General features: G+C 30.7%; 1 protein-coding gene and 2 long non-coding RNA genes across 5 annotated transcripts in view; 1 reads left to right on the top strand and 2 right to left on the bottom strand.

The window, feature by feature from the left end:
* Positions 1–21,769, bottom strand: part of LOC122719596 (protein kinase C-binding protein NELL1-like) — a 69,797-nt gene that overhangs the window by 31,788 nt on the left and 16,240 nt on the right. The gene's annotated exons all lie outside the window — the stretch shown is intronic.
* On the bottom strand, positions 10,534–14,445 carry LOC122719602. 2 transcript variants are annotated; one of them, XR_006347649.1, is made up of 3 exons: positions 14,287–14,445; positions 11,662–11,943; positions 10,534–11,203 (listed from the first exon to the last, which is right to left on the bottom strand). It is a non-coding gene; the product is annotated as an uncharacterized LOC122719602 (long non-coding RNA). The 2 variants fall into 2 exon arrangements; XR_006347648.1 differs by having other exon boundaries at positions 10,534–11,157.
* On the top strand, positions 14,558–16,962 carry LOC122719601. Its single transcript, XR_006347647.1, has 3 exons — positions 14,558–14,881; positions 16,628–16,840; positions 16,917–16,962. It is a non-coding gene; the product is annotated as an uncharacterized LOC122719601 (long non-coding RNA).

Genomic DNA, 21,769 nt, shown 5'->3' with positions numbered 1-21,769 from the left:
AATGGAATAATATTTCTCCTTTTCATAAATGTTTCTAACTGTCTGAATAGATTAGATTGCGAAGCAATTTGTACTTCAAATGGATATTGATGGAGTTTGTATTGGAATTAATAAGGTATTGATATGGTCTGACGGGATTCGATGATTGGGCGTTGAATTTCTTCAAAAGGAAAGAAAGAATCGGAAAAATTAAATAAAATCTTGATCTTGACGAATAGATAACAATCAAGTTGATACATACCTTGTTATTATATGTACGTCTAACGAAACAATAATAAAATTTTGAAACATTTCGAAAAACAAATTAAATACGAAATATTAAATGCTATGTTTTACTATCAATATATTAAGTAACATTGAAATATCGTCTTGTAATCGATCAAGATATATCGATGTATCATAAGATATCATTTGTTTCAAGTTTAATAAAAATAGAACTTACTGTATTATCATTTAACTTTAAGGTTAGGTTCATTAGATCATTGTCGATCCACGTTTCAATTGTCCAGAATTATCAGAAACTATAATTATCTATCCTTGATTAATTTTACAAAGTTTACAACTCTCCAGATTTCTAAAGAAAATATCAAAAGAAATTATTAAACGAATAAAATTCTATTGGCATTCGTGTCATAATCAGAGACATAATCTATGTATACCAGTTATCCATTATTCGCGTCAGGTGCACGTGTTGTTGCAATTGGCTGACCTGTGTTACCCTCAGAATCTCAACTCTGTAACAGCAACGAGTTATCGTAAATTCGTGCTTGTCACTGGCAACGACCAAACCATCTCTGTATTCGCAATTTCTTCCTTATTCCCTCATTTCTCGTTTCCACTATGTCTATTTACTTGTTCCTGTCTCTATATTATTGTTGATATTTCTTTCGCCGTGTTATTATTAATGTTTCAGTTAATACAGAGTATATGTAAGAATAGAAACGTAATAGAAATGTTTACCTAATTCGAAATTATATCGAAAGTGGAACTTTCCTCGTTGGAAAATTTATAAAATTCAATTTAGAAGTTTTATCAAATCTTTTTATAGGAAATGTAATTATTGGTCGACAATAAGTGATAATTTATGATTCCTCTTATGAAAACATTACACATACGTAGACGAAATTATATATATGAGATGAGAGATGAACGAATTGAACGTTCGAAATAGATCATTCGCATCTAAATGTTCGACACCACGAAAATATTTTATAGGGATACGAAGAGCCATAACAAGATATTGACTTATAATAAAATCAGTCAATAAAATCCTCATGATTTATGTATACATCTTTCGGGAATAATATTAATAATACCAATAATAATCGATTTTATAATAAAATTCGTGAAAAATATTAAGAAAAAACGAAAATTTATTAAAACATTTATTTTTTTATTCATCAATTTCACTTTATTTTAGAGCGAACGATGTCCATGAATCACACAGGCGACGAAAGGAATGTAATATTGGCGTCGAAAGGGTGGTTAGCGACCATTTTTTATGAAATTATTTATGAAAATATGGAAAGATTTTTTAATGAGGGTTCATTGCATTTAAAGTGACGAAGATTATCTTTTATTAATAACAGCCTAAAGAGATTAAGCAAAACTTCGAACATGTTGGAATAAAAGTAATGAGCATCGTTTTGCAAAGATTTGAATGTATCTACGAATTTATTAATATTCTTTGTTGAATATTAGTCTTATAATGAACGGATATTAAGTATCCTTGCTGATGAATTACCTATTCCTTACCTTATTTTTTTCTTTAAAGGCAAAGATATTTTAACACTTCAATATTTTTGAGATTAGAAAGTGACTTCATTTAGATAAAAGTAGTTAATGATTTTCAACTAGACCTATTTTTCATGGAGTACCGATGTTCCATTAGAAAAGTGGACAACTGTTCCATGATTATGAAAACTCTTAATTGGTTTAATTAGTGACTCTGATTTAAAACGAAAATGAGGAACAACAATTAAATAGTTTTAATCAATTTAACAGAAAAGTATTCCAATTTTTTTACATATTTTTATGATGGGCAGAATTTTCGTGTTATGCTGCAACCAAATCAACATTGTGTTTTGTGTTTTAAATAATTAACATATGAGAATAAATATTTAAATTTATTACGTGTATATTACTTACATTTATTTATCCTACAAAATAATTAAGACGACCCATTGATTTGAAAATTTGTAAAATGTTAGGGAAAAAGTTTGGGAAACTATGAAAACTAACGATGCCAAATTCGATATTTCAACCTTGATGTTCTAAAATTTTTTTATCGATGCCTGATCAAATTTACGAATTCAAAAGCCATTTAAATAATTCTCCAACTACAGGATCAAAGTGTTCACGTCGATCGATCTTTATCGGTCAATTTTTAAACGTGTCTTGAATATTTAATCGTGCAGCATACGTAATGCATATTGACAACCACGATGGAAGTCCGACAGTTGCGTTGATTTTATCCACGGCCTTGCATGAAACACGAGAGCCATTCTCGCGTTGAAACAGTTGTTTGTAACTAAAATACTCCCATTAATCCCGAAATGTAAATATATTCAAGATGAAAAAGAATATTTTTATTGAAACGAGAAATCGAATAAACGTTTCCTCTTTTCTTTGACTGCTCGAAAACTAAAATTAATCGATTCCACTTTCTACAAAACTTATTCTATTATTAAAATTACAAGATTTTTATCCGTTCATCTAATTATAGGGGAATAAATTTTTCAGAGAAGAAAAAAATTATCTTCCATCGAATGTATCTTCCATTTTGATTTTCTTGTGACTCATTTGTCACAAGCTGTACATACTTTTTTGCTTGATATTACAGAAACTTACAGAATCAAAGTTTCCTTCGAGACTGAGTGGTCATAAACTGATTTTCAAATTAAGCTTAATTTATATCACTGTAATATATATTATGTGATTTCATATATCTCATAAATCTGATTTCCCTCCAAATATATAAAAATATCAAGTGTGTTATCAAAGATACAAACGTGATAAATAAATACGTTTTTTTCACATTGGTAAAATCAACTAGACAATGACAAATTACTTTCTTCCTCTTGGAGTACACTGAACCGCGAATACATTATCGCGATAGTAACACCGGTGGAAGTGGAGTAGTATACGTGAAAAGATACGCGTGTTCAGAAAGCAGTTCGCTGAAGTACGGCCATTTGGAACTCGTCCGTGGCGTAAAAGGAAAGAACTTCCGGGGAAGGAGTCAATCCGGAAGCTTGCTAAAAGCCTGCTTGGAAATTGAAGCACGGTATTCCTTTAAAATCTCTCTGCGATTATGCGATTCCCGCGCCGCCGTTCGTGATGCTGCCGCTCGTCCAATAAATTAACAAAAGCGAAATTATTATTTTCAATTTTTTCAATTTTCAATTTTTTCAATTTTCAGCGCGCGGAATTAAGTTGGGGAAAAAATTTATAATAAGAAAAAAAAGAAATGGAATAAATCGGTTCTGTCCCTTCTGTTCCATAATTCCAAAGTGAAAAAAATCTACAGTTTTCTACATTTTTCAATTAATCAACTAATAATTCTGCTACCACCGATCGTTAATAAAATTATATTATATTACTGTTTACAAATTCCTCTATCGACACCTAGAAGAAGCAAAAAAAAAAGAAACGTGTAAGATTTTATTGTTGCAATCCAAAGAGAAAAGCCATAATTTTTTATATTATATTATATAATATTATTATATAATTTATTATATTATATTATTGTTTACAAATTCCTCTATCGACACCTAGAAGAAGCAAAAAAAAAAAAAGAGAAACGTGTAAGGTTTAATTGTTGCAATTTGTTAAAAAAATTCGTTAAAATCCAAAGCCATATTTTTCGTAATAAAAATTCGAACGATACGAATCACTTGAGCGGCTCCTCCCCCTATTATTTACCACATCGAAACACATGGAAGAGAAAGTGTTCGAGGGGGTGGCTCGATTGATCCCGGAGGATGAACAGAGTGGAAGTCGTCGCTTAAAGCTTTTCCCTTAAAGAAAATTCCCCACGGTTGGCGCGAGTGGGGTGGACAATTTTCACGCGATTCATTTCCCTCCGTGGACGGATCCAAGCCTCCTCGAAGAGCCCCCTCTACGAAGAGAGGCGAACGTGGGCTTTCTTCTTCATCCTTTCCAGGAGGAACCTAGATGGAATCCCCTCGACGCGCCCTGACCACTCGATAATGAGCAATTCGCTCTCCATTTCCCAGCCTTTTGTGCCACCCTTGGTTGACGCGTGCCGCATCTCCACGCCCCTCCTGCGACGCTTCTCCCGGGGCACGCCGTATGTTCGTTAGCCTGCTTCGTTTCGTTTTGGGGTGGCGCTCACTGAATTTCGGTGGATCAGCGGGAATCCTGTTGGATGGTCATTGGCAGAGGTTATTTTCTCCACGAATTTTTGCTACATGAAAATTCCTTGGAAATTAGGAAGTTTCTTCTTCTTCTTCTTCTTCTTCTTCTTCTTCTTTTAGGTAGAAATGGTAAAGTTTCTTTCGAGATTAATAGTGAATCTGAATTTTTAATAATGGTGTTAATTTGAGTTAATTTAATCAACTTCAACGAATAATAGGAGGGAATGACTATTAGATGTAAAAAAGGAGTTTCATATATTGTATAGGAATTTTGACGGTTTGGTAATTTTTGTAACATTACTTTAAGCATTCATTTATAAACGAATAATGAATTAATGGATAAGAATGTTACTTGAATATTCCGTTTCTTCTGACATATTCCATTCTTCTTTGATGCTCTTTACATAAAAATTGCATAAATATATAACTATTTTCCAAGTAATATGTTTCGATAATAATCAATAGAAAACTCGTCTAATAACACATTTAACAACTTAAAATTAAGAGAGAAAAAAATATAATCGTTTAAATCAATCGAATAACAGTCTTCAAAATCTTTTTTGAATTCGTTATATGAATTTTACATTGAAGTAACCGATAACCGAATAGTTGTCATTTATTTGGTCCACCCTTTTCCATTAACTGTCAATCATCGTCGATGTTGCACACTCCAGACTCGATTGAGGACGATTGACGAGGCACTCGAGGACGCTACCGCGACTCGCCCTTTAAATAATCGACAAACTTCAATAATCGATGCCGTCCCCGCATTATACACGTTCGTGAAAGATGTTTATCGAGATGAAATTAATGTGGCAAAAATGCCCGCGTGAAATCGTAATGGCCCATTTCGATTTTGTTGAACTTGAATCGAGAATACACGTGTGTTGTATCACGAGTTATTGAGAATGTCACGAATTTTTACGAATAATGGACACGAAGATAATCATTTAAAAATTATTGTTGGAAATTGTCGAAGAAAAGAAATTTTCCAATATTGATTATTATTCGTTCAAAGAATTGTCTTCAAAGCAAAATACAATCGATGTTTCTCCGTTTGTAAAATTAAATATTTTAAAGTAATTTTAAGAGTGAGGGCTTATATATATATATATAATAATAAAATCTGAGGCCATTTCCTCGGAGTGGTTTAAGTGCAAAACGAATTTGAGGTTAAGCAGCGAACGAAATTCGCTGGGAGGAGTAGCGTGGAAAATTCAAGAACGCCACTCCGTGTCGAAGAATTCGAGTGCCGCTACCCTAAGCCTGGGTCAAGGTCGAAATAATTGGTTAAAACAGGTGTTCGTGATGAAAAGGATTCGAACTGCTCTCGATAATTGCGCGCACAGGCCTTTTTAGCCTCGCAGCCAGCAAATTTTCTCGTTAAAAATCTCGTCAATATGAATATATAAAAGAACGAAAAATATTCATTTAATCAATATTTTCATTAAAATATCATTCTTATCCTATCCTCCTTCGTTCGCAATAACAAAGTGTTAAAGTTAATTTTAATTTGGTAAAAATTTTAATTTCATGCCGATAGAAGAAATCAGTACCGAATTAACAATAGAACGGAGATTTAGAATTATAATTTCGTATCGAGTAACCAACGCTTCGAAAAAAGCCTGATTAATACGCGTGAATAACCCGTTTTAGAGGGAACTTAACACCTGTTCCGAATTACTGTAGTGGCGCGTAAGGAAAATGATTCGTGACAGGAAGGGAACAAAAGGTCCCATCAGGCACGTGCCAAGGAGAGAGAGAAAAAAAAAAAAAGTACTCGAAAGGTAACGATGCGTGAAGCTGGGTTCCTTTGTACCCGTGGTCAAGGACCATATTAATTCATCGATCATGAAAATGCTTCCTTTTCAAACACTCGAAAGTTTCTTTCAAAAGATTTTTTTTTTTATTTCTCATCTTTCGAACCGTATATCTATTGACGCTTGTAATCATCGTAATATCAAATCGGATAACAATTTTCTAAAAAATATTTCAAATTTTTAATACCTATACAGAATCGATTTAAAGAATAAATGACACAACAATTGCTTACAAGATAATTTAGAACATTATTAATCCATGGAGTGATCAACATTTTTTAACGTACAAAAAATAATTTAGATTAATAAAATCTATTGATTAATTAAAATTAGAAAATTAACATTCAAAGTTCGCACAATGGAATGCATAATTTAATTTATCAACAGATTTGATAAATTTGTCATCGAACGAATCAACAGTTAATCGATTTTGTACGATGATCAATGAGACGATAAAACAAATAACGTAATGCATCTTTATACACGTGTTTGTTTGCGATTGAATGCGTGTAATTTCAACGCGCCAGAAAAGGGTGCGCCATGTTGTCTGGCCGCCCCGCATTGCGCCAGTGAACTCGGCAAAATCCGGACACAACGACCGCCCGTATCTTTCACTTAATAGTTTTTGAACCTTTCAAGAATCTATCTTTTCTATTTATGATATCTGAATATATAACATAAGAAGGCAGATTTAAATCACAGAGAACAACATCTTGAGAAATATATTAATCATGATGGTCACCCATAATCAACACTTGTCATTATTGTTATATTGTTATATTTTAATATTATAGCATAACAATGTGAAAAATAGGAAAAGGAACATTTAATTTAGTTTTTTAAACAAAGTAGTAGCAGACAAGAAATTAATGGATGAAATTAGATTTGATATTTTATTCATATTAGATATGTTTTATTAAGAGAGTTTAATTAATTCAATTCTGTTAATAAAAGATTATTCATTTTCTCTTCTATCATACAATTTTATTAATATTGAATATTATTGTTATAGAGAACATTTTGAAAATTATAAATCTCGTTTATTTCAATAAATATAACACCATTGAGCGATATGCAATATATAGTAAATTACTTTATAATGTATATCACGTCTAATTATATTGTAATATTTTAGTATGATGACAAGTGTGAGATAGAAATAACGATAAATAGTATAAATGAAACATTTAAACATCAGATATAATGCTTAGATTGTTTTGTTACTTCCAAGATATATGAGTAGAAACCACGCAAAAGATCTACATAAATAAATATAATTATATACAAGAATTATGATGAAGATCTTCCTTCAAATAACATTTATTCCAATTATTAATATCTGAGCTGCCCTCAGATATTAGATTATATTAATTTTTATGATTAAAATTTTATTTGCAGAAAGAAAATATAATTGATCACGATTTCTCATTTTATGATAAAATCACATTTATATTGAATATATTCTTACTCGTTGAATTCAATTATCTGAATTTCTACTATTTGAACAAGTAATCAGTATCTGATATGGAACTGTCGAATGAATTCAGACAAATGAAATTCTAATAAAGTTAATATATAATTATACTAATTTAAAATTTAATAAATAGTTATTCTTGAGATCATTAATTAATAAAATATCTATAATTTTATGTTACAGAACTAGAAAAAATTCTATCTTATAAACTGTGCTAATAAAAAGCTGCTAATAAAAATCTAATTAATCCAAAATTAATGTAAAAATTCCTTAAATTTTCTGCATCAATGCACCAATATCGCGCGATTCTCATGGAATATAGCTCATTTCCTTCGACACAATTACGAGTTTTTCATTGCGGATGCAGCCACCTACAGGACACGTCCTCGTTTCCTCCCCTTCAGCCTACTTCCGAGCGATGCAGGTTGAACGTGAACGATCGTTGTCGGTTTCTAGAACAGCTTCTCTCGAAAACAGCAGTTGAAATCAATTTTGTTGGATCAGCCGATCTGTGATGTCACAGCTTCAACGGGTGCAAACAGACTAATACAGTTAAAGGGATGGGTTGTTACGCCAATGGAATTCTGAATAGATTTTCATCTACATATTTTTTCTTGTTTTAAGAGCAAACAAGAACACAACGAAGATAGAAGTTTGTCTAAGGTACGTTTCTTTACTTTGCACGTAATGATCTTGGATTATTTTATATCTAATGATCTCAATGAAATAACATATTAAAAATCATGTAATAAAATAAAAATAAGATATTGTTTTGAAAAAAATCACTGTATACATATTATACAGTATATATATATTAGAAAATAAATTTTCTATAATTTTAAAAAGAATAATTTATTATTTTAAAGTTTGAAAATTCATTAGAGTTTTTCAAACTTCAAAATTATATGATCCACATGAAAAAAGAAATAATGATTGAGTAAATAGAATTTTTTAACCTAATACAAGAAACAGAAATCAATAATTATTAGATTATGTAAATTAAGAAAGAAAAAAATCTATAAGTGAAATATATTAACACAAAAAGTTTTCTTAAAATAATGCTTTTGTATTTTTGAAGCTTTTTTTTTTAAATTTATAAGTGATCTTAAAATAAGCTGTAATTATTCAATAAAAATTACTATAATTCTTAAATTAATGATTATGAAAAGATAGTACTAATGGTAAGTATAAAATAATATTTTTCCTGTTCTTCCTTGAAATTTTTATTTATAGCGATACAGCTTGTTTTAAGAACATGCTCATTAAGGGGATTAGACTATCTGAGTTATAGTAGACAAAAATTATATTTACTTTCCAACAAGACCTAAGAATTTCTCTCGTAATTAGTCCTCTAACGAGGTAGAAATGCTAGTTCCTGTTATATTTAGCGGTAAATGGAGGAAGGGAAGTTGTCATATGGGGAATGTATGGGGCGCCAGGTGTTGCGACGCGATCTGCTTGTGCAACACCTGCCTTGCGGGAGGTATATCCATGGAATTCACATAATTATTAATAATTAAATTAGACGTTTCTTGAAATAATTCCCGCTAATAACCAACAAACAAACTTGAGTATCTCCAAAACTTCCAAAAATTTCAACTTCCCTCACAAAAAGAAAATTAAAATTAAATCACGTTTTTTCTAATAATTACTGTCACAGTTTAAAGATTTTTTAATAATCATTACGTTACATATTACACTTATCTTTTCACAATTCTTTGTGATTATTCTATTTAAAAAAAAAAAAAAAAAAAAAAAANAAAAAAAAAAAAAAAAAAAAAAGAAAGAAAGAAAAGAAAAAAGAAAGAAAAAAAACATACACATCCCATAAATTTGCCCAAAGATTCGAAAATATATCCTCAACATACAACAATATACACAGAACAAGATAAATTCGGTTATTTTAAGGAACCCCGCGGAACAATCCCCCATAAGACTGCTCGAGGAAAACAGTTTAAAGTAGACCGAAAACATCGACAAGGACGGGGGAATCGCGTTCAATTTATCGAACGCATATATAACAAGCCCTCCAGCCTAAAAGCAACAATCGGTGAAAAGAGAGTTCGGCCGGGCGAGGAAACAGGGAGCCAAAAATAATGTTCCCTCGAATTTATTATTCGATTCCACCGCCACTCTTCTTCTCTTTCTCTTTTCCCGACTGCCTAGTGGCAAAAGGCCGGGGCGAGGGGAAAGGGGGAGGGGAGGGGAGGGGAGGGGAAGGGAGCAGAGCAGAGCAGAGCAACAAGGCGAACGACAAGCACGACAACTACGACGAAAGTCAAGAACGTGGAGTGCCTACGAATGTGGAGAAGGCAAATTGAAGTAGGTCATAGCTTCCAGATTCCCTTTGCAGGCCGGAATAATCTTCACCTTCCTTCCTACCCCTTGAATCGTACGGCCACACGGTAATCCCCCGGGAGCACACGGGCAGAAACGGGGCTTGAATTCATTATTTCCCATTTCCACGGCATCCCTTAATTGCATTCGCTTTCGTTCGGCCATAATTCGTCTACCGGCCATTTTCCTTCCTCACAGCCTCTCTCCATTTTATTTATCATCTTTTTCTCCATTATTTTTGACTTCGTAGGACGAGTCTAGTAAATTTTAAGGTTAAACTTAGGTTACGAACTTCTCTAGTAATTCCTAACGTTAAGCAAACAAGAAACAAAAATACTATAAAAATGTATGCTTTCTACGTTATGTAATTTAAAAAGATACTGTCGTGTTTATATTATACAAGTACATATATAAGTTATTACATCGTTAATAAGTTTTAATTTCATTTTATAACTATAATATTCATTTATCTTAAATTAAATGTCCTGATTTGTAAACATACATTATGATAATATTTTTGCAAACGTTATTGTAGTCTCCATTCCAGTAAATTATATTTCATAATAGAAATATAATTTGGAATTAGAACTTTGTATAATAAAAATAAAATATTTCTAAATGCTATAAGAAACATTAAGAATAGTCGAAAAACATTTCAACATTTCTACGAAACGTATTCGAAATTACGACAAAATGATCAAAGATAAACATCCAATCGTCCATATCATATCACGAATATAATATTTGAAATGTTATTGAAACATTGGCAGCCATTATTATTCAACCAGACAAACTTCTTGCTCAACAGAAGTAATTCGAGCAACAATCGCGATAATCTGGCATCCCTTCGAGAAGATTTTCTCAGTAGTCGACAGATCCATAGTGGACAGATTCGTAATACGCGATAATCATCGTGCCCTCCTCGCTGTGACAATCTGCCTCGACCTTGACAGTAAGAAGAACTCGATGGAAAATTGTAGTTGACGAGGGTGCTCCCATTTGCTCGAGGATACTCCCGATTCATCGTTAGATTTTGTTTTTCTGTAGGTTCGCTTGAAAATCCTTCGTGTCTATTAGCTCCGATAAGGATTGTCCTTGATGAGTCGAGGTCGTTGGTGAAACGGGATCGTCGATCCCCCAGGGTGATCTGTGTGTGTTTGACATCAATCACCCGCCATTTCTCCGAAGGGCTTCTTAAAAGAAATCACAACAACTTCTGACGAACTTCTTTAGTTGTTCGTAATAAGGAAAAACAGTATGAATTTCAAGGTTATCGATGTGACCAAAAGTTGGAGAGATTTCTTTTATTATGGCTGTTTGGCGAGATAGAGGACTTATAATACGAACTTTCGTCCTTTGAAGATAGATAAAATATAGATGAGATCTAATATATTGCAAATAGATTCGAATATAAGTGGAAAATTTTGGATGCTTTATGATTATTTAGAAGAAGGATCAATATTTATAAGTGGTTTTTTAACATAACCTAAATGAGTTCAACAAAAATTAATTTTAATCTAATGTACACAATGTTTGAATAGTGGAAGATTTATATAATAAAATGTATCAATGATAAAATAAAATATCAAAAAGAAATAGCAAATTTTCAAATAATAAATATATTCGAATAATAAACATTTTAATATATTACCTTTTTGAATAATATTTGAGGATTTTCATTGTTCTCCGTGTAAGGAATTTCCAATATGGACGGTAGTAAAATCGATTTTAGGAGTGAGAAGGATTTTATTTCCGTTTCGATCTTTTCACACGGTTGTAAAGAGACAACGTTCCAGAAATTCGTCTCACGAAAACACTATGAAAGAGACAATCCGTCCTTGATGCGATATGGCGAAGACATTCACACGTTTAAAGACAGGAGAAAAACAGTGGCCTGGCATCGATTGCGTTTCGTCTCGACGGGCATTGTTATCTGTACGTTTAAATGAAAATTGATACAATAAAATATATTAGAAAAATATTCGATGAAACTTTAAGTTAAAGTTTTGTCACCTATTGAAATAATGATTTCAAAAAGTTTATAAAAGTTATTATTTATAAAAGTTTACTATTTGAAATAAATAATACGTAATGAAAATCTTTTTATTAAAACGTGTCAATTTCTTTCTATTAAACTCATTAAATAAATAACAAAGAGTAGATTAGAAAAAATCAATATTCTGTTATAAATAAATCATTGCATTTTCATTTTTCAATTGAATTGATTAAAAGAGAAAAAATTATACAGATAATTTATTTTCATTCATTAACTCGTTAATATTAAATTTGAAACAAGTTATATAATTCAAACGAAAGAAACACTTTACTCGTGGAATAATTGAATAATAAACTACCTCTCTGAAATTATAATTATTATAAATAATACATCTTTCACTATTGATAATGTCCTCTGTTGTCGAAGAACGATCGTCATAAAAGAAGAAAATGAGAAAAAAAAGAATAAAGAGGAGAAAGATCATAAAGCGAGAAGAGAAAGAAAGAGAGAAAAAAAGTCACGATGGATCTGTTTATTGCCAGCCGAAATAAAAATCACGGTGCTCGGTGGGTGGCGCGTGGTTTCGCGACGAGGAGCAACGCGGTAATGTCAACGGCTCTTGTATCAGCTAGAGAGCCACTCGTCCTCTTCCACTGTCTTCTTCCTTTCAGCCTCCTCTTCGAGCTTCGCCTCTCTACTTGCGAAAGATGCAATCAATTATGACGACTTTACAATTCCCTTCTTGTCGTCCGCGTCGTCTGCCACTTCATTCGCTTCTCCGTCATCTCTTCTGACTTTTTTTTTTACTACGAACGTCTGGCAAATTTAAATTTCGCGCGTACGAAGTAACGACGTGTTATTCAATAATCATTATCGAAACGATTAAAACATCAAGTGACTTTATATCATCACCGATAGTGAACTGAAATTTATATAATATTGTGATATTAATATATAATTTGAATTATTATATTTAATTTGAAATTTAAATTTAACATTTCTTTTGTTTTTTTTTTTTTTTGAATTTTAAATTTAAATTTGATTAATTAATACAATGTTTATAGTAATGTATAATCTCTCTATTATATATATATATATATATATCATCACGAATCATCTTTCTTTCTATTCTAACCTAACTTATTTTAATTTGATTTTAAAATATTTATTATATTATTATTATAATTTTGTATTTTACCTTAATTAAAATGATTGTTTAATTAAAATGGAATAATTAAAAAATCAAATTAAAAAATTAAAAAAACTATGAAAGCATTATTGGCATGGTTAGAAACTTCATATCGTAAAAGCAGTTTGCATATCCACAGAGTGCCGTAAAAAATCCTAGGTGATCCATATCGAGAACAGTTAGTTAGACGTTATATTTTTAAAACAGTAGCTGTCTACTAGTAGCAAATAATTTTTACGCGTTGTGACACCGGCGCCGTTTTAGCAAGCGTAGGCGAGGTTAGATTTACTCGCGCTGAACCATTCGCGTCTGGTCGGCGTCTGGAGTCGCGTCTCGCTCGTAAAGTCATCAGTCGCTTACAGAATTGGCCGGTTGAAACTATTACGTGCTTTTTACGACGCTTGACTTTCGTGTTGTCTCATTTTCGAAAGCTTCATTGTAACATGGATGTACGATGCTGTCACCGGTGACACAGTTCTTTTCCCTTGGCAAAACAAAATTCTCATTTACGCGATAAATGCGACGGATTAACGAGGAACTGACAGAATATTTTGTGTAAATTGTGAGAATCTTTCTTCTTGAAAGTGAAATTTCTTTTTTTACTTGTTTATCCTAATATTTCCTTTGACACACACAATCCAAAGATTGATCAATATCATTTATTATATAACGTAGAATGGAACTATGTAATCTATATACATCTGTAATATATTCTGGCACGATTTTTCCTACTTGACATACTAAATTCTCATTGCATGACAAAAGTGATGGAATAATATAGAATTGTCAGAATATTTTATATTAATGTAAGTATCAAAATCTTCTCAAATGAAAATTGCTTTTACTATTCTACTCTCTCTACTTAACCTCTATTTTAATACAAAAGATTTGAAGATCATTCGATAATCTTTCATATATATGAAAAAATTTCTTATTTTGATATACAATATCTATAGAAAGATGCAAAAAAACTAATAATTTTTGATATTCCAAAACGAAATTTATTTAAAATAGCAAATTAACGAAAAATTGATACGATATTTCCTGTATCAATAATTTTCTAAAATAAAAGTTTATTATTTTATACTAACCTCTTTTTTTATATAATTCGACTTGAAACAGGAAACAAATAACCTCGAACTATGAAATATTCTTTTTCTATCGTTTCGTTGTATAGATGGACAAGATAATTTTCGTTACGACACAAAACGCCATTTTGTTCGAATGTCTTTATGCGACTCGTTTCAGATCTATTTGAAAAATCGATTGTCCTATCGATTATCGATCTTTTACGATAGAAATCGAGAATACGGTAGAGGAACGATCTAGCGAGTTGAAAGAAGACATCGTACGTGCTGCCACGATGGGACTATCGTATGTACAGATGTGTTCGTTCGTGTAACGTAGTGGTCTATCAATTTCGCGGGTCTGGACGTTTACGAGGAGATCGTAAAGGCGACGTAATAGGCGTACATGGTCGTATAGACTGTCGCCGGGTGGTCAGGAAATTCGATCGAGCGCGAAGGGTTTTACGTAAGTCTCGAGATCCTTCGATCGTCCTCTATGTCGCAGTGTTCGTTGCAAATGTTACGCAGTGAACATAACCTCGAAATACATTCTTCGATTTCCTGCTTTTCTTCTAATGGCAATTGAAAATTCGTTACAAGAATATGGAATATGAAGAAAGTAAGTTGTTCGTTTTACTTTACGTTCTCGTCTGCTAGTTATTGCAGATTCAAGAATATTGCAGCCAAGAAATGATGATTTAATTTCTACGAATTAAAATTTAGAATTTTAATATTTTTTAATATTCTTTAAAAATTATAATTCAATTGATAATTATATCAATTGATAAAGAAAAATATTTTAAATTTTTTACAAAAGAATTATTAATGAAAGAAATAATTAATTAACTCAAAGCATCATATAATTATTCAACAAAATTAATTAAGTGATATTGATTTGTAGTTGAAATTTTTATCTATTCTCTTTGATTATTTTTATATTTTATTTTTTTTATTGATTAAATACTTCAAATCAATAATATTTTAAACGTATCAGCTAGACTTTATTTTCGCATCATTCTAATCTATATTACTTTCTTCTATTTTTTTTTTCTCAAATTGTATTAAACATGATAAGCAAACAAAAAAGAAAATAGAAGTATAATTTTTTCATATTTTTTCGATCTCGTTATTTTATATTCATTATTAGTATTTTATACAAAAACGAAGATATCAAAATTTATGTTATAATTTCTTTGATTAATTAGAAAATATTTTTGACAAAAGTAAGAAATAAGAATAAAAATAAATTGAAAAGTTTCTTTTGTTTAGTAGGTTTAATAATAGGTTTCTTTTTTATAATAATTTATATTGAAATTTAATAGACGATAATATTTAATGATTGAAACTCAACAAACTATAATATAAAAATGACACTCGTCTTACCTGTCAGATAATCGAGATTCAAATCTTATCTTAATTTTCTTTCGAATATTTTATCTTTTATTTTTAAAATTTTAATAATGTAATTACATAATATTTAGTTTGATTCTTATGATTCTTATTCACAAGAGGATTTTTTCATTTTATGGTATCTTCTTTTCATATACACGATATCAATACTAGAACTAGAAAATAACAAATTCTCAAAAATATATTTCAAAGAATGTCACAGGGTGGCCAGGCCTATATATTTATATTTTATTAGCCTAGCTGGAAACCACGTAGGCTGAAGCAATGCTAGAATTTTTTCAATGTTCGATACTAAACAACCGTGCCAGAAGTCGAATATTACGGTGCAACGTTTTTCGCGTAAAAACATTATGTGTTGTTGTTTGCGAAGACTTCCGGTATGATAATATTATCATAACTTATATATAAACAAGCATCGAAATAAAGTTAAATACATAAAAATATAGTTGTCGAGATTGCATCATAAAATTTGTATCAGAATCTCATTCTTTTCGTTTCCTTAAAAAAAGCGAATTCTAACCTAACCTAAAATGCAAGAAATTGAATTTTTATTATGGCTTAGAGCTAATCCTTCAAGTTTTATTATTTGAAATATTTATTTGAAATTAAAAAATTCAAAAGAAAGAAAATTCGATGCAACTTTTGAATTGTTCTTCAATTTTGAGAGATTATTTTTAAACATAGTTAATTAGAATAACTTGTTCTTCTTCGCAAACACTTCCACTTTTATCTCTTTCTTTCGAGTTTAGAAATATAATCAAATATCGAAAATAAGTATTTATCATTTGTGTATAAATACAAATTGCAAAATCAAAATTTATTATAAATGTTTCAAGACTTTATATATTAATTTATCTTTTCATGGAATGAATATAATTATCAAAGGTAAAAAAAATGCATTAAATCTTCCTTAAAAACAGTTTATTTTAAACAATCTAATGTTTGATGTAATTAGATTTCAGCAACAGTTTCTAAAACGATCTACGAAGATTATCAAAAGATATCACAAGATCAAAGCATATGATTTCGCGAAAATTTGAGATTCATCAAAGCGTTTTAAAGTCCGGCCACCTGCGGAGCTTCATCGCGAGCGTGGGCTGCTGAGTGCAAGAAGAAGGGGTGTCAAGGGTGAAGCTCTCGAGTATGAGTATACACGTCAACGCACATGGTAATACTGATAAATATTGTATTAGATTTTTTTCCATTTCAAAATTCTGGTACTAATGATTATTAATCTGCCGTAGACAAACATTTGAAGATAAAATTATTCACAGATCGTCAACGACTTAATTTATGTATATAAGATGAGTATTATTGATAATTATATTATTAATAATTATTTCTACTATAATTTTAATCAATATTGTCAATAATCAATTTGAATTATTTACAATATTTTAGGTTTAAAGGATTCTCAAGATAACATGAAATTTATAATAGAAAACGAAATCTGTTATGATAAATCGGATCTACATGATATTCTAGGTGGTATAACTGTCGGATAATATTCGAATGGTTGAATAATCGGTGGGATAGAATCATTATAAGCCGAGCAATAGACATAAATCAAAGAAGATCTACGATTCCCTGCAATATCTTTGAAACTATCGATGATACTGTTACACATTACATTATATTTAATTAAAATTTATTTTTTTTTAAATTCTTTTTATTTTTTTACAAAACGTAATACATATTCTATCTAACAATTTAATATCAAAATAAATATACGTAGAAATATTTTTTATCTTACAAAATATTTACATTTATTCCATTATTTCGTTTTTTTAAGCATTTTATAAAACCCTAAATGCTTTTTGAAGCAAATTTATTATATTTATTTTGAAAAAAATGTATAATTTAATGTTTATGACTTATGATTGGTAATGTGTAATACGATGAAATAAATGATAACAATTTTATGTTATTTATGTCTTGTCCATATTTTGGATAAGATATAGATATACATCAAATTCATTTATGGGAATTATTAGATCATCAGATTATTAAACTTGGCAACGACCTCATAGAAGGTTTATATCTTTTAACGAAAGATTCACATCTTCATCATATATTATCACTTATAGCAATATCTATTTAAGGAGAAATGGCAATGGCGATAAATCGAAGAGGCATGTTTCTTTGGTCTGTTTCCAGCGAACTGAAGAAATTCCGTGTCAAAATTCGCTAATTATAGTTCAACTAGCAACAAGGCGAACGCGTTACCATCAACGTTGACGGCCGCGACGACTCGCTTGGACTTGAACCAATCCTGACCTTCCCTGCTGCGTCGTGACGACCTAGAAAATTGCGTGCGTCATATTCGTCGCAGCGTGTCAAACGAGCCGTATATGTTATATTATTCCACTGAATATCGTGACCGGAAATATTAAATGACGTGATAACTGAAATATATCATGCAAAATTTTGATTTAAGATTCAAAAAAAAAAAATCTAATGTCTATTTGAGAAATCTGTAATTCGAAAATATATAAATTTGAGGATTTGAGAAATTTTTGGAACTAAAAATTAAAAAAATCTTTAATTCAGAATTCGAAATTTAAGATCATTCATTAATTTAAAACTTAGAATTTGAAATATTTTGAATAAGGAAATATACGAATATAATTTCATATTTAGGATTCAAGAAATTAAGAAATATTTATTATTTTTTTTTATAATTTTGAAACTAGGGAAATTTATTGATTAATATTGTAAAAATTTGTAATTAAATATTTAAAAATAGAAAAATCTTTAATTTAAGATCTAAAATGATAAAAAAATGTTAAGGAATGTTATATTATATTTTAATAGGAATACGAATTGCTCATTAAAATAGAATTTCTATCAAAATTCTTTGGAAAACAATTAGTAATTATAATTGAAATTTATATAATATAAATTTATGATTTCCTGTATTATTTAAAGCCTTATATTTATAAATATTTTACATTCAATTGTCAGATTTATAATTAATTTTATTATAATTAATGATAATTCTTCTAATTGTATAATTAGAATTGTATAATTCACACATAATAAAAATGATCATTAATTACAAATGAAGTTTTCTTATTTAATAAAACATAAATATGGATGGAAGAGGTAAATGATCCTCAAAACCAATAACATTTAAATAGATAAGAATATAATAAAACTTGTTGTTAATCAAAATTCAATGAAAGTCCAATCAAAAGTCCAATGAAATTAGCATCAATAACCATATTCTAGAATATAATGTAAATAATTACAAAGTAACTATGATGTATTGAAAATTGTTCGCACATTGCATATCTACGATACTTTGAAGGGAAGGGATAACTAAGAGATATAGTATATTTATTGTTCCATACATGTAAATTCACCACCTCTTTCCGTAACATGTGGGTACGCTAATAGCTGGTATAAATGTTGTATGCATATATGTAAAAAGTTATCACGGTAACGTGGCGTTTCCGTTTCTCATCATTTTATGCGACCACAATTCCGATACTTGCACACCTTTCAAAATCGAACTCTTATGCGTGACATGCATAATGCATCGATCGCATTGAACATATAAATGCGATAAAAATCCATCACACGAAAATGTCAAGTTGAGATGTATGTAGATTTATAAGTATAATTTGACGAAAAATATTTTTTAAACATTTGATATTCGAAAATTTATCGATGGTTCAACATGTTATGCAATCGTTAAACGTTTGATGCTCTTTGCAAAAGTGAAAATTTAATAAAAAAAAATATTAAAATAAAGAATCTATAAACCTTCTATTATCGAAGAAAATAAACTTAAACATTTAGGCAATCCAATTTAGATTTTTACATTCACTTCAACAAAGAATTATAACATAACAAAACGAAAAACTTTACAATCTCTCCATTATGAACAAAAAATGAAGGAAGAATGAAATATCACTCACGTCAACGATACAATTTGCCTACAAAGATTTGAATCATCCCAGAAATAACACAAACGAGAAAAAGAACGAAAATAAAGAAAATATATATATCCTTATTACTGAACAGAAAAAAGACGATAAAGTTTACATTTTGGAAAATTAATTTCCGTTGAATATCGTTTAAAAGATAGAAAAAATATACAGAAGAAGAGGATAGAAATTGAAATAAAGAAGAATAGGGAACGAGGTCTACTTTGTGTGTTCCGCTGTTGAAGTTTCTAAGGCTAGTCGGGATGACCGTGACCTTACCGAACGCTCGCATAGGCCGAACATCGTGTCGAAAGCGCGATGGCTGAAGGGTGGCGGTCGAAACGAGCCTCAATTGAGGAAGATGCGTGCCGCTAATTAGCACCAATTGCCGTCACCGACGAACAGACATTAATATTCGGCTCATCGATATTATCCCCGTGACCCCTCGGGATCGGTCGGCTTCTAAGCCCATCGATCGTAATTTTGGCGGCGCCCGCGAAACAAATGGCGGACAGGGATTGCTGGAATAATAATAGATGATGGATGTTATATTTCTTCGTTTGGAAACGGCGAATGGAATGTGCTCCCTCGCTAATTTTTTTCTGATGGAAATATTAATTGATTGCAAACGTTCATGTAAATTTACAACTTTGATAATATATATATATATATATATATATATATATATATACAGTAATGTGGAAATATACAGTAATATTTGGAAAAGGAATGGAATAATTTTTAAAGTAGAATATACGATAATTTGTAATGGATTTTGAAAAAGTGTTAAACAAAGAGGATTTCATTTGTTAATTGAAAATTTAAATTGGATATTAAAAGATGAAGCTTTAAATTGTAATTTAATCTTTTTTTTATTAAGTTCTTCAGAATGTTCATAAGGTTGTAGAGGATTTTAAGGGGATTATAATGGGGGAGGGAAAACGAAAGAAAGAAGGCAAACAAACGTTTATTTTTCTCATCGTAGAAAGGAATGAGGAATGGGGTGTGAACGATCTGGGAGAAAAACTAATTTCGATGGAAAGTAAGATAGACTCACGCCCGACCGATACCGGAAATGGAATAAGGGATGAGGGAGAACAAAGCCGTGAAATGAAACCTCACTGTTTGCACGAGATAAAGAGGCCAACCGAGGTTTGGCTGCTCAAAGAACTGGAAGAATGTGAAGGACGAAGACGTTGGAATAAAAAAAGAACGAATACTAATTAAAAAATTTCCAATAACAATTATTATATTTGAAGTGCATCTCTCAATTGTTTCAATAAAAAAATTTCATTCTCAATAATGTAAAGTGTAAAAGGAATAAGATTTAACAAAGTTCAGAAGATATCACAACAAAAAAACGAATTATTTTGGTATTTAAATTAAAAAGTTGAACATCTCAGAGTAAAAAAAATATAAAAAGAAAAAGAATTGTGAAACTCATCATAGAAAAAAAAAAATCTTCGAAGTTAAGAAATAAATCTTTTGTTTCAAAACAACTCATTATTCGATTGTTCAAAAATTCCAATTCCTACAAAAAACAATCTTCTTCGCCCAACATTAATAATGGTGAAATCAATTCAAATAAACGTCACGATTTCAAATATGAAATGGGGCAGAAGGAAGGTTACGCGGGTGGTGGAAGTTCGATAAAGAAATCTTCATCGCGAAGAAAGGGAGGAAAAGAAAAAGAAAAAGAAAGAAAGGAAGAAAGAAAGAAAGATAAAAAGAAAACAGTAAAGAAGAAGAAAGAAGCGAGTGTCGAGGTAAGAAAGCGTTCAGGGTTTTAAGGGGATAGAGAGAGGCAAGATGGCAGGTGTGGGTGATTGGGGGCGATCGATGAACCCCCGAGAAAAAGCTGGGCGGCGGAGGTGGAAGGGACGTTGCCGCAGGGGGGAGGGGCGGAGAGGAGGGTACGCCACGAGGGTGCCACGAGGAGAACGGTGGATGTAAGGGGTGATGGACTGGGGGCAGCAGGTCACTCGACTTTAGCTACACCTATCGCCTATGCAATTCCTTTCTACTCCAATGTTGTTGATGACGAGGAGGAGAGGGAAAGTGTGATTTTCATTCATATTAAATTCTCAAAATTATGAGATTTTGTTTTCTTTTTTTTTCAATATTAGTATCGCTAATGATAAATGATATATCCTTTTTAAAAACTT

This window comes from Apis laboriosa, unplaced genomic scaffold (genome assembly GCF_014066325.1).
Source record: "Apis laboriosa isolate Shangri-la unplaced genomic scaffold, ASM1406632v1 scaffold85_cov150, whole genome shotgun sequence".
Classification (NCBI taxonomy): Eukaryota; Metazoa; Arthropoda; class Insecta; order Hymenoptera; family Apidae; genus Apis; species Apis laboriosa.
The sequence above is the reverse complement of the archived record's forward strand: the minus strand, read 5'-3'. Positions and strand labels throughout refer to the sequence as shown.